We start from the raw sequence: 15,416 nt of genomic DNA, 5'->3' as shown, positions 1-15,416 counted from the left end.
TTAACAGTCAATGATTCACACACACACACACACACACACACACACACACACACACACACACACACACACACACACACACACACACACACACACACACACACACACACACACTCTTTATCTCTGGGTGTGTTGCTGATCTGTATCTCTGAGGGCTGTGTGGTATAGCTGCTAAGTAGCTCCTCTCAGTCACACCTTATTACAACCTTATTGCACTTCTATAGACCAGGGTCCTATAAGACAACATCATTAGGACCAGGGTCCTATAGGACAACACTGTTAGGACCAGGGTCCTATAGGACAACACTGTTAGGACCAGGGTCCTATAGGACAACACTGTTAGGACCAGGGTCCTATAGGACAACACTGTTAGGACCAGGGTCCTATAGGACAACACTGTTAGGACCAGGGTCCTATAGGACAACACTGTTAGGACCAGGGTCCTATAGGACAACACTGTTAGGACCAGGGTCCTATAGGACAACACTGTTAGGACCGGGGTCCTGTAGGACAACACTGTTAGGACCAGGGTCCTATAGGACAACACTGTTAGGACCAGGGTCCTATAGGACAACACTGTTAGGACCAGGGCCCTATAGGACAATACTGTTAGGACCAGGGTCCTATGGACAACATCATTAGGACCAGGGTCCTATAGGACAACACTGTTAGGACCAGGGTCCTATAGGACAACACTGTTAGGACCAGGGTCCTATAGGACAACACTGTTAGGACCAGGGTCCTATAGGACAACACTGTTAGGACCAGGGTCCTATAGGACAACACTGTTAGACCAGGGTCCTATAGGACAACACTGTTAGACCAGGGTCCTATAGGACAACACTGTTAGGACCAGGGTCCTATAGGACAACACTGTTAGGACCAGGGTCCTATAGGACAACACTGATAGACCAGGGTCCTATAGGACAACACTGTTAGACCAGGGTCCTATAGGACAACACAGTTAGGACCAGGGTCCTATAAGACAACACTGTTAGAACCAGGGTCCTATAGGACAACACTGTTAGGACCAGGGTCCTATAGGACAACACTGTTAGGACCAGGGTCCTATAGGACAACAATGTTAGGACCAGCGTCCTATAGGACAACACTGTTAGGACCAGGGTCCTAAAGGACAACACTGTTAGGACCAGGGTCCTATAGGACAACACTGTTAGGACCAGGGTCCTAAAGGACAACACTGTTAGGACCAGGGTCCTATAGGACAACACTGTTAGGACCAGGGTCCTATAGGACAACACTGTTAAGACCAGGGTCCTAAAGGACAACACTGTTAGGACCAGGGTCCTAAAGGACAATACTGTTAGGACCAGTGTCCTATAGGACAACACTGTTAGGACCAGGGTCCTATAGGACAACACTGTCAGGACCAGGGTCCTAGAGGACAACACTGTAAGGACCAGGGTCCAATAGGACAACACTGTTAGACCAGGGTCTTATAGGACAACACTGTTATGACCAGGGTCCTATAGGACAACACTGTTAGGACCAGGGTCCTATAGGACAACACTGTTAGGACCAGGGTCCTAAAGGACAACACTGTTAGGACCAGGGTCCTAAAGGACAACACTGTTAGGACCAGGGTCCTATAGGACAACACTGTTAGGACCAGGGTCCTATAGGACAACACTGTTAGACCAGTGTCCTATAGGACAACACAGCTAGGACCAGGGTCCTATAGGACAACACTGTTAGGACCAGGGTCCATAGGACAACACTGTTAGGACCAGGGTCCTAAAGGACAACACTTTTAGGACCAGGGTCCTAAAGGACAACACTGTTAGGAACAGGGTCCTATAGGACAACACTGTTAGGACCAGGGTCCTAAAGGACAACAATGTTAGGACTAGGGTCCTATAGGACAACACTGTTAGGACCAGGGTCCTATAGGACAACACTGTTAGGACCAGGGTCCTATAGGACAACACTGTTAGGACCAGGGTCCTAAAGGACAACACTGTTAGGACCAGGGTCCTATAGGACAACACTGTTAGGACCAAGGTCCTATAGGACAACACTGTTAGGACCATGGTCCTATAGGACAACACTGTTAGGACCAGGGTCCTAGAGGACAACACTGTAAGGACCAGGTTCCAATAGGACAACACTGTTAGACCAGGGTCCTATAGGACAACACTGTTAGGACCAGGGTCCTATAGGACAACACTCTTAGGACCAGGGTCCTATAGGACAATACTGTTAGGACCAGGGTCCTAGAGGACAACACTGTAAGGACCAGGGTCGTATAGGACAACACTGTTAGGACCAGGGTCCTATAGGACAACACTGTTAGACCAGGGTCCTATAGGACAACACTGTTAGGACCAGGGTCCTATAGGACAACACTGTTAGACCAGGGTACTATAGGACAACACTGTTAGGACCAGGGTCCTATAGGACAACACTGTTAGACCAGGGTCCTATAGGACAACACAGTTAGGACCAGGGTCCTATAGGACAACACTGTTAGGACCAGGGTCCTATAGGACAACACTGTTAGGACCAGGGTCCTATAGGACAACACTGTTAAGACCAGGGTCCTAAAGGACAACACTGTTAGGACCAGGGTCCTAAAGGACAATACTGTTAGGACCAGGGTCCTATAGGACAACACTGTTAGGACCAGGGTCCTATAGGACAACACTGTCAGGACCAGGGTCCTAGAGGACAACACTGTGAGGACCAGGGTCCAATAGGACAACACTGTTAGACCAGGGTCCTATAGGACAACACTGTTAGACCAGGGTCCTATAGGACAACACTGTTAGACCAGGGTCCTATAGGACAACACTGTTAGGACCAGGGTCCTATAGGACAACACTGTTAGGACCAGGGTCCTATAGGACAACACTGTTAGACCAGGGTCCTATAGGACAACACTGTTAGACCAGGGTCCTATAGGACAAGACAGTTAGGACCAGGGTCCTATAAGACAACACTGTTAGAACCAGGGTCCTATAGGACAACACTGTTAGGACCAGGGTCCTATAGGACAACACTGTTAGGACCAGGGTCCTATAGGACAACACTGTTAGGACCAGGGTCCTATAGGACAACAATGTTAGGACCAGGGTCCTATAGGACAACACTGTTAGGACCAGGGTCCTAAAGGACAACACTGTTAGGACCAGGGTCCTATAGGACAACACTGTTAGGACCAGGGTCCTAAAGGACAACACTGTTAGGACCAGGGTCCTATAGGACAACACTGTTAGGACCAGGGTCCTATAGGACAACACTGTTAAGACCAGGGTCCTAAAGGACAACACTGTTAGGACCAGGGTCCTAAAGGACAATACTGTTAGGACCAGGGTCCTATAGGACAACACTGTTAGGACCAGGGTCCTATAGGACAACACTGTCAGGACCAGGGTCCTAGAGGACAACACTGTGAGGACCAGGGTCCAATAGGACAACACTGTTAGACCAGGGTCCTATAGGACAACACTGTTATGACCAGGGTCCTATAGGACAACACTGTTAGGACCAGGGTCCTATAGGACAACACTGTTAGGACCAGGGTCCTAAAGGACAACACTGTTAGGACCAGGGTCCTAAAGGACAACACTGTTAGGACCAGGGTCCTATAGGACAACACTGTTAGGACCAGGGTCCTATAGGACAACACTGTTAGACCAGGGTCCTATAGGACAACACTGTTAGACCAGTGTCCTATAGGACAACACAGCTAGGACCAGGGTCCTATAGGACAACACTGTTAGGACCAGGGTACAATAGGACAACACTGTTAGGACCAGGGTCCTATAGGACAACACTGTTAGGACCAGGGTCCATAGGACAACACTGTTAGGACCAGGGTCCTAAAGGACAACACTTTTAGGACCAGGGTCCTAAAGGACAACACTGTTAGGAACAGGGTCCTATAGGACAACACTGTTAGGACCAGGGTCCTAAAGGACAACAATGTTAGGACTAGGGTCCTATAGGACAACACTGTTAGGACCAGGGTCCTATAGGACAACACTGTTAGGACCAGGGTCCTATAGGACAACACTGTTAGGACCAGGGTCCTAAAGGACAACACTGTTAGGACCAGGGTCCTATAGGACAACACTGTTAGGACCAAGGTCCTATAGGACAACACTGTTAGGACCATGGTCCTATAGGACAACACTGTTAGGACCAGGGTCCTAGAGGACAACACTGTAAGGACCAGGTTCCAATAGGACAACACTGTTAGACCAGGGTCCTATAGGACAACACTGTTAGGACCAGGGTCCTATAGGACAACACTCTTAGGACCAGGGTCCTATAGGACAATACTGTTAGGACCAGGGTCCTAGAGGACAACACTGTAAGGACCAGGGTCGTATAGGACAACACTGTTAGGACCAGGGTCCTATAGGACAACACTGTTAGACCAGGGTCCTATAGGACAACACTGTTAGGACCAGGGTCCTATAGGACAACACTGTTAGACCAGGGTACTATAGGACAACACTGTTAGGACCAGGGTCCTATAGGACAACACTGTTAGACCAGGGTCCTATAGGACAACACAGTTAGGACCAGGGTCCTATAGGACAACACTGTTAGGACCAGGGTCCTATAGGACAACACTGTTAGACCAGGGTCCTATAGGACAACACTGTTAGGACCAGGGTCCTATAGGACAACACTGTTAGACCAGGGTACTATAGGACAACACTGTTAGGACCAGGGTCCTATAGGACAACACTGTTAGGACCAGGGTCCTATAGGACAACACTGTTAGGACCAGGGTCCTATAGGACAACACTGTTAGACCAGGGTCCTATAGGACAACACAGTTAGGACCAGGGTCCTATAGGACAACACTGTTAGGACCAGGGTCCTATAGGACAACACTGTTAGGACCAGGGTCCTATAGGACAACACTGTTAGACCAGGGTCCTATAGGACAGCACTGTTAGGACCAGGGTCCTATAGGACAACACTGTTAGACCAGGGTCCTATAGGACAACACTGTTAGACCAGTGTCCTATAGGACAACACAGCTAGGACCAGGGTCCTATAGGACAACACTGTTAGGACCAGGGTACAATAGGACAACACTGTTAGGACCAGGGTCCTATAGGACAACACTGTTAGGACCAGGGTCCATAGGACAACACTGTTAGGACCAGGGTCCTAAAGGACAACACTTTTAGGACCAGGGTCCTAAAGGACAACACTGTTAGGAACAGGGTCCTATAGGACAACACTGTTAGGACCAGGGTCCTGTAGGACAACACTGTTAGGACCAGGGTCCTATAGGACAACACTGTTAGGACCAGGGTCCTATAGGACAACACTGTTAGGACCAGGGTCCTATAGGACAACACTGTTAGGACCAGGGTCCTATAGGACAACACTGTTAGGACCAGGGTCCTATAGGACAACACTGTTAGGACCAGGGTCCTATAGGACAACACTGTTAGGACCAGGGTCCTATAGGACAACATCATTAGGACCAGGGTCCTATAGGACAACACTGTTAGGACCAGGGTCCTATAGGACAACACTGTTAGGACCAGGGTCCTATAGGACAACACTGTTAGGACCAGGGTCCTATAGGACAACACTGTTAGGACCAGGGTCCTATAGGACAACACTGTTAGGACCAGGGTCCTATAGGACAACACTGTTAGGACCAGGGTCCTATAGGACAACACTGTTAGGACCGGGGTCCTGTAGGACAACACTGTTAGGACCAGGGTCCTATAGGACAACACTGTTAGGACCAGGGTCCTATAGGACAACACTGTTAGGACCAGGGCCCTATAGGACAATACTGTTAGGACCAGGGTCCTATGGACAACATCATTAGGACCAGGGTCCTATAGGACAACACTGTTAGGACCAGGGTCCTATAGGACAACACTGTTAGGACCAGGGTCCTATAGGACAACACTGTTAGGACCAGGGTCCTATAGGACAACACTGTTAGGACCAGGGTCCTATAGGACAACACTGTTAGACCAGGGTCCTATAGGACAACACTGTTAGACCAGGGTCCTATAGGACAACACTGTTAGGACCAGGGTCCTATAGGACAACACTGTTAGGACCAGGGTCCTATAGGACAACACTGATAGACCAGGGTCCTATAGGACAACACTGTTAGACCAGGGTCCTATAGGACAACACAGTTAGGACCAGGGTCCTATAAGACAACACTGTTAGAACCAGGGTCCTATAGGACAACACTGTTAGGACCAGGGTCCTATAGGACAACACTGTTAGGACCAGGGTCCTATAGGACAACAATGTTAGGACCAGCGTCCTATAGGACAACACTGTTAGGACCAGGGTCCTAAAGGACAACACTGTTAGGACCAGGGTCCTATAGGACAACACTGTTAGGACCAGGGTCCTAAAGGACAACACTGTTAGGACCAGGGTCCTATAGGACAACACTGTTAGGACCAGGGTCCTATAGGACAACACTGTTAAGACCAGGGTCCTAAAGGACAACACTGTTAGGACCAGGGTCCTAAAGGACAATACTGTTAGGACCAGTGTCCTATAGGACAACACTGTTAGGACCAGGGTCCTATAGGACAACACTGTCAGGACCAGGGTCCTAGAGGACAACACTGTAAGGACCAGGGTCCAATAGGACAACACTGTTAGACCAGGGTCTTATAGGACAACACTGTTATGACCAGGGTCCTATAGGACAACACTGTTAGGACCAGGGTCCTATAGGACAACACTGTTAGGACCAGGGTCCTAAAGGACAACACTGTTAGGACCAGGGTCCTAAAGGACAACACTGTTAGGACCAGGGTCCTATAGGACAACACTGTTAGGACCAGGGTCCTATAGGACAACACTGTTAGACCAGTGTCCTATAGGACAACACAGCTAGGACCAGGGTCCTATAGGACAACACTGTTAGGACCAGGGTCCATAGGACAACACTGTTAGGACCAGGGTCCTAAAGGACAACACTTTTAGGACCAGGGTCCTAAAGGACAACACTGTTAGGAACAGGGTCCTATAGGACAACACTGTTAGGACCAGGGTCCTAAAGGACAACAATGTTAGGACTAGGGTCCTATAGGACAACACTGTTAGGACCAGGGTCCTATAGGACAACACTGTTAGGACCAGGGTCCTATAGGACAACACTGTTAGGACCAGGGTCCTAAAGGACAACACTGTTAGGACCAGGGTCCTATAGGACAACACTGTTAGGACCAAGGTCCTATAGGACAACACTGTTAGGACCATGGTCCTATAGGACAACACTGTTAGGACCAGGGTCCTAGAGGACAACACTGTAAGGACCAGGTTCCAATAGGACAACACTGTTAGACCAGGGTCCTATAGGACAACACTGTTAGGACCAGGGTCCTATAGGACAACACTCTTAGGACCAGGGTCCTATAGGACAATACTGTTAGGACCAGGGTCCTAGAGGACAACACTGTAAGGACCAGGGTCGTATAGGACAACACTGTTAGGACCAGGGTCCTATAGGACAACACTGTTAGACCAGGGTCCTATAGGACAACACTGTTAGGACCAGGGTCCTATAGGACAACACTGTTAGACCAGGGTACTATAGGACAACACTGTTAGGACCAGGGTCCTATAGGACAACACTGTTAGACCAGGGTCCTATAGGACAACACAGTTAGGACCAGGGTCCTATAGGACAACACTGTTAGGACCAGGGTCCTATAGGACAACACTGTTAGGACCAGGGTCCTATAGGACAACACTGTTAGACCAGGGTCCTATAGGACAACACTGTTAGACCAGGGTCCTATAGGACAACACTGTTAGGACCAGGGTCCTATAGGACAACACTGTTAGGACCAGGGTCCTATAGGACAACACTGTTAGACCAGGGTCCTATAGGACAACACTGTTAGACCAGGGTCCTATAGGACAAGACAGTTAGGACCAGGGTCCTATAAGACAACACTGTTAGAACCAGGGTCCTATAGGACAACACTGTTAGGACCAGGGTCCTATAGGACAACACTGTTAGGACCAGGGTCCTATAGGACAACACTGTTAGGACCAGGGTCCTATAGGACAACAATGTTAGGACCAGGGTCCTATAGGACAACACTGTTAGGACCAGGGTCCTAAAGGACAACACTGTTAGGACCAGGGTCCTATAGGACAACACTGTTAGGACCAGGGTCCTAAAGGACAACACTGTTAGGACCAGGGTCCTATAGGACAACACTGTTAGGACCAGGGTCCTATAGGACAACACTGTTAAGACCAGGGTCCTAAAGGACAACACTGTTAGGACCAGGGTCCTAAAGGACAATACTGTTAGGACCAGGGTCCTATAGGACAACACTGTTAGGACCAGGGTCCTATAGGACAACACTGTCAGGACCAGGGTCCTAGAGGACAACACTGTGAGGACCAGGGTCCAATAGGACAACACTGTTAGACCAGGGTCCTATAGGACAACACTGTTATGACCAGGGTCCTATAGGACAACACTGTTAGGACCAGGGTCCTATAGGACAACACTGTTAGGACCAGGGTCCTAAAGGACAACACTGTTAGGACCAGGGTCCTAAAGGACAACACTGTTAGGACCAGGGTCCTATAGGACAACACTGTTAGGACCAGGGTCCTATAGGACAACACTGTTAGACCAGGGTCCTATAGGACAACACTGTTAGACCAGTGTCCTATAGGACAACACAGCTAGGACCAGGGTCCTATAGGACAACACTGTTAGGACCAGGGTACAATAGGACAACACTGTTAGGACCAGGGTCCTATAGGACAACACTGTTAGGACCAGGGTCCATAGGACAACACTGTTAGGACCAGGGTCCTAAAGGACAACACTTTTAGGACCAGGGTCCTAAAGGACAACACTGTTAGGAACAGGGTCCTATAGGACAACACTGTTAGGACCAGGGTCCTAAAGGACAACAATGTTAGGACTAGGGTCCTATAGGACAACACTGTTAGGACCAGGGTCCTATAGGACAACACTGTTAGGACCAGGGTCCTATAGGACAACACTGTTAGGACCAGGGTCCTAAAGGACAACACTGTTAGGACCAGGGTCCTATAGGACAACACTGTTAGGACCAAGGTCCTATAGGACAACACTGTTAGGACCATGGTCCTATAGGACAACACTGTTAGGACCAGGGTCCTAGAGGACAACACTGTAAGGACCAGGTTCCAATAGGACAACACTGTTAGACCAGGGTCCTATAGGACAACACTGTTAGGACCAGGGTCCTATAGGACAACACTCTTAGGACCAGGGTCCTATAGGACAATACTGTTAGGACCAGGGTCCTAGAGGACAACACTGTAAGGACCAGGGTCGTATAGGACAACACTGTTAGGACCAGGGTCCTATAGGACAACACTGTTAGACCAGGGTCCTATAGGACAACACTGTTAGGACCAGGGTCCTATAGGACAACACTGTTAGACCAGGGTACTATAGGACAACACTGTTAGGACCAGGGTCCTATAGGACAACACTGTTAGACCAGGGTCCTATAGGACAACACAGTTAGGACCAGGGTCCTATAGGACAACACTGTTAGGACCAGGGTCCTATAGGACAACACTGTTAGACCAGGGTCCTATAGGACAACACTGTTAGGACCAGGGTCCTATAGGACAACACTGTTAGACCAGGGTACTATAGGACAACACTGTTAGGACCAGGGTCCTATAGGACAACACTGTTAGGACCAGGGTCCTATAGGACAACACTGTTAGGACCAGGGTCCTATAGGACAACACTGTTAGACCAGGGTCCTATAGGACAACACAGTTAGGACCAGGGTCCTATAGGACAACACTGTTAGGACCAGGGTCCTATAGGACAACACTGTTAGGACCAGGGTCCTATAGGACAACACTGTTAGACCAGGGTCCTATAGGACAGCACTGTTAGGACCAGGGTCCTATAGGACAACACTGTTAGACCAGGGTCCTATAGGACAACACTGTTAGACCAGTGTCCTATAGGACAACACAGCTAGGACCAGGGTCCTATAGGACAACACTGTTAGGACCAGGGTACAATAGGACAACACTGTTAGGACCAGGGTCCTATAGGACAACACTGTTAGGACCAGGGTCCATAGGACAACACTGTTAGGACCAGGGTCCTAAAGGACAACACTTTTAGGACCAGGGTCCTAAAGGACAACACTGTTAGGAACAGGGTCCTATAGGACAACACTGTTAGGACCAGGGTCCTAAAGGACAACAATGTTAGGACTAGGGTCCTATAGGACAACACTGTTAGGACCAGGGTCCTATAGGACAACACTGTTAGGACCAGGGTCCTATAGGACAACACTGTTAGGACCAGGGTCCTAAAGGACAACACTGTTAGGACCAGGGTCCTATAGGACAACACTGTTAGGACCAAGGTCCTATAGGACAACACTGTTAGGACCATGGTCCTATAGGACAACACTGTTAGGACCAGGGTCCTAGAGGACAACACTGTAAGGACCAGGTTCCTATAGGACAACACTGTTAGACCAGGGTCCTATAGGACAACACTGTTAGGACCAGGGTCCTATAGGACAACACTCTTAGGACCAGGGTCCTATAGGACAATACTGTCAGGACCAGGGTCCTAGAGGACAACACTGTAAGGACCAGGGTCGTATAGGACAACACTGTTAGGACCAGGGTCCTATAGGACAACACTGTTAGACCAGGGTCCTATAGGACAACACTGTTAGGACCAGGGTCCTATAGGACAACACTGTTAGACCAGGGTACTATAGGACAACACTGTTAGACCAGGGTCCTATAGGACAACACAGTTAGGACCAGGGTCCTATAGGACAACACTGTTAGGACCAGGGTCCTATAGGACAACACTGTTAGGACCAGGGTCCTATAGGACAACAATGTTAGGACCAGGGTCCTATAGGACAACACTGTTAGGACCAGGGTCCTAAAGGACAACACTGTTAGGACCAGGGTCCTATAGGACAACACTGTTAGGACCAGGGTCCTAAAGGACAACACTGTTAGGACCAGGGTCCTATAGGACAACACTGTTAGGACCAGGGTCCTATAGGACAACACTGTTAAGACCAGGGTCCTAAAGGACAACACTGTTAGGACCAGGGTCCTAAAGGACAATACTGTTAGGACCAGGGTCCTATAGGACAACACTGTTAGGACCAGGGTCCTATAGGACAACACTGTCAGGACCAGGGTCCTAGAGGACAACACTGTGAGGACCAGGGTCCAATAGGACAACACTGTTAGACCAGGGTCCTAAAGGACAACACTGTTATGACCAGGGTCCTATAGGACAACACTGTTAGGACCAGGGTCCTATAGGACAACACTGTTAGGACCAGGGTCCTAAAGGACAACACTGTTAGGACCAGGGTCCTAAAGGACAACACTGTTAGGACCAGGGTCCTATAGGACAACACTGTTAGGACCAGGGTCCTATAGGACAACACTGTTAGACCAGGGTCCTATAGGACAACACTGTTAGACCAGTGTCCTATAGGACAACACAGCTAGGACCAGGGTCCTATAGGACAACACTGTTAGGACCAGGGTACAATAGGACAACACTGTTAGGACCAGGGTCCTATAGGACAACACTGTTAGGACCAGGGTCCATAGGACAACACTGTTAGGACCAGGGTCCTAAAGGACAACACTTTTAGGACCAGGGTCCTAAAGGACAACACTGTTAGGAACAGGGTCCTATAGGACAACACTGTTAGGACCAGGGTCCTAAAGGTCAACAATGTTAGGACTAGGGTCCTATAGGACAACACTGTTAGGACCAGGGTCCTATAGGACAACACTGTTAGGACCAGGGTCCTATAGGACAACACTGTTAGGACCAGGGTCCTAAAGGACAACACTGTTAGGACCAGGGTCCTATAGGACAACACTGTTAGGACCAAGGTCCTATAGGACAACACTGTTAGGACCATGGTCCTATAGGACAACACTGTTAGGACCAGGGTCCTAGAGGACAACACTGTAAGGACCAGGTTCCAATAGGACAACACTGTTAGACCAGGGTCCTATAGGACAACACTGTTAGGACCAGGGTCCTATAGGACAACACTCTTAGGACCAGGGTCCTATAGAACAATACTGTTAGGACCAGGGTCCTAGAGGACAACACTGTAAGGACCAGGGTCGTATAGGACAACACTGTTAGGACCAGGGTCCTATAGGACAACACTGTTAGACCAGGGTCCTATAGGACAACACTGTTAGGACCAGGGTCCTATAGGACAACACTGTTAGACCAGGGTACTATAGGACAACACTGTTAGGACCAGGGTCCTATAGGACAACACTGTTAGACCAGGGTCCTATAGGACAACACAGTTAGGACCAGGGTCCTATAGGACAACACTGTTAGGACCAGGGTCCTATAGGACAACACTGTTAGACCAGGGTCCTATAGGACAACACTGTTAGGACCAGGGTCCTATAGGACAACACTGTTAGACCAGGGTACTATAGGACAACACTGTTAGGACCAGGGTCCTATAGGACAACACTGTTAGGACCAGGGTCCTATAGGACAACACTGTTAGGACCAGGGTCCTATAGGACAACACTGTTAGACCAGGGTCCTATAGGACAACACAGTTAGGACCAGGGTCCTATAGGACAACACTGTTAGGACCAGGGTCCTATAGGACAACACTGTTAGGACCAGGGTCCTATAGGACAACACTGTTAGACCAGGGTCCTATAGGACAGCACTGTTAGGACCAGGGTCCTATAGGACAACACTGTTAGACCAGGGTCCTATAGGACAACACTGTTAGACCAGTGTCCTATAGGACAACACAGCTAGGACCAGGGTCCTATAGGACAACACTGTTAGGACCAGGGTACAATAGGACAACACTGTTAGGACCAGGGTCCTATAGGACAACACTGTTAGGACCAGGGTCCATAGGACAACACTGTTAGGACCAGGGTCCTAAAGGACAACACTTTTAGGACCAGGGTCCTAAAGGACAACACTGTTAGGAACAGGGTCCTATAGGACAACACTGTTAGGACCAGGGTCCTAAAGGACAACAATGTTAGGACTAGGGTCCTATAGGACAACACTGTTAGGACCAGGGTCCTATAGGACAACACTGTTAGGACCAGGGTCCTATAGGACAACACTGTTAGGACCAGGGTCCTAAAGGACAACACTGTTAGGACCAGGGTCCTATAGGACAACACTGTTAGGACCAAGGTCCTATAGGACAACACTGTTAGGACCATGGTCCTATAGGACAACACTGTTAGGACCAGGGTCCTAGAGGACAACACTGTAAGGACCAGGTTCCAATAGGACAACACTGTTAGACCAGGGTCCTATAGGACAACACTGTTAGGACCAGGGTCCTATAGGACAACACTCTTAGGACCAGGGTCCTATAGGACAATACTGTCAGGACCAGGGTCCTAGAGGACAACACTGTAAGGACCAGGGTCGTATAGGACAACACTGTTAGGACCAGGGTCCTATAGGACAACACTGTTAGACCAGGGTCCTATAGGACAACACTGTTAGGACCAGGGTCCTATAGGACAACACTGTTAGACCAGGGTACTATAGGACAACACTGTTAGACCAGGGTCCTATAGGACAACACAGTTAGGACCAGGGTCCTATAGGACAACACTGTTAGGACCAGGGTCCTATAGGACAACACTGTTAGGACCAGGGTCCTATAGGACAACAATGTTAGGACCAGGGTCCTATAGGACAACACTGTTAGGACCAGGGTCCTAAAGGACAACACTGTTAGGACCAGGGTCCTATAGGACAACACTGTTAGGACCAGGGTCCTAAAGGACAACACTGTTAGGACCAGGGTCCTATAGGACAACACTGTTAGGACCAGGGTCCTATAGGACAACACTGTTAAGACCAGGGTCCTAAAGGACAACACTGTTAGGACCAGGGTCCTAAAGGACAATACTGTTAGGACCAGGGTCCTATAGGACAACACTGTTAGGACCAGGGTCCTATAGGACAACACTGTCAGGACCAGGGTCCTAGAGGACAACACTGTGAGGACCAGGGTCCAATAGGACAACACTGTTAGACCAGGGTCCTAAAGGACAACACTGTTATGACCAGGGTCCTATAGGACAACACTGTTAGGACCAGGGTCCTATAGGACAACACTGTTAGGACCAGGGTCCTAAAGGACAACACTGTTAGGACCAGGGTCCTAAAGGACAACACTGTTAGGACCAGGGTCCTATAGGACAACACTGTTAGGACCAGGGTCCTATAGGACAACACTGTTAGACCAGGGTCCTATAGGACAACACTGTTAGACCAGTGTCCTATAGGACAACACAGCTAGGACCAGGGTCCTATAGGACAACACTGTTAGGACCAGGGTACAATAGGACAACACTGTTAGGACCAGGGTCCTATAGGACAACACTGTTAGGACCAGGGTCCATAGGACAACACTGTTAGGACCAGGGTCCTAAAGGACAACACTTTTAGGACCAGGGTCCTAAAGGACAACACTGTTAGGAACAGGGTCCTATAGGACAACACTGTTAGGACCAGGGTCCTAAAGGTCAACAATGTTAGGACTAGGGTCCTATAGGACAACACTGTTAGGACCAGGGTCCTATAGGACAACACTGTTAGGACCAGGGTCCTATAGGACAACACTGTTAGGACCAGGGTCCTAAAGGACAACACTGTTAGGACCAGGGTCCTATAGGACAACACTGTTAGGACCAAGGTCCTATAGGACAACACTGTTAGGACCATGGTCCTATAGGACAACACTGTTAGGACCAGGGTCCTAGAGGACAACACTGTAAGGACCAGGTTCCAATAGGACAACACTGTTAGACCAGGGTCCTATAGGACAACACTGTTAGGACCAGGGTCCTATAGGACAACACTCTTAGGACCAGGGTCCTATAGAACAATACTGTTAGGACCAGGGTCCTAGAGGACAACACTGTAAGGACCAGGGTCGTATAGGACAACACTGTTAGGACCAGGGTCCTATAGGACAACACTGTTAGACCAGGGTCCTATAGGACAACACTGTTAGGACCAGGGTCCTATAGGACAACACTGTTAGACCAGGGTACTATAGGACAACACTGTTATGACCAGGGTCCTATAGGACAACACTGTTAGACCAGGGTCCTATAGGACAACACAGTTAGGACCAGGGTCCTATAGGACAACACTGTTAGGACCAGGGTCCTATAGGACAACACTGTTAGACCAGGGTCCTATAGGACAACACTGTTAGGACCAGGGTCTTATTGGACAACACTGTTAGACCAGGGTACTATAGGACAACACTGTTAGGACCAGGGTCCTATAGGACAACACTGTTAGGACCAGGGTCCTATAGGACAACACTGTTAGGACCAGGGTCCTATAGGACAAC

At 49.1% G+C, this 15,416-nt stretch overlaps 1 protein-coding gene across 3 annotated transcripts in view; it reads left to right on the top strand.

The window, feature by feature from the left end:
- The window catches only part of LOC110512130 (2-hydroxyacylsphingosine 1-beta-galactosyltransferase), a 200,695-nt gene that overhangs the window by 159,501 nt on the left and 25,778 nt on the right, over window positions 1-15,416 (top strand). The gene's annotated exons all lie outside the window — the stretch shown is intronic.

Source organism: Oncorhynchus mykiss, unplaced genomic scaffold, assembly GCF_013265735.2.
Source record: "Oncorhynchus mykiss isolate Arlee unplaced genomic scaffold, USDA_OmykA_1.1 un_scaffold_87, whole genome shotgun sequence".
In the NCBI taxonomy this organism is placed as follows: Eukaryota; Metazoa; Chordata; class Actinopteri; order Salmoniformes; family Salmonidae; genus Oncorhynchus; species Oncorhynchus mykiss.
The sequence above is the reverse complement of the archived record's forward strand: the minus strand, read 5'-3'. Positions and strand labels throughout refer to the sequence as shown.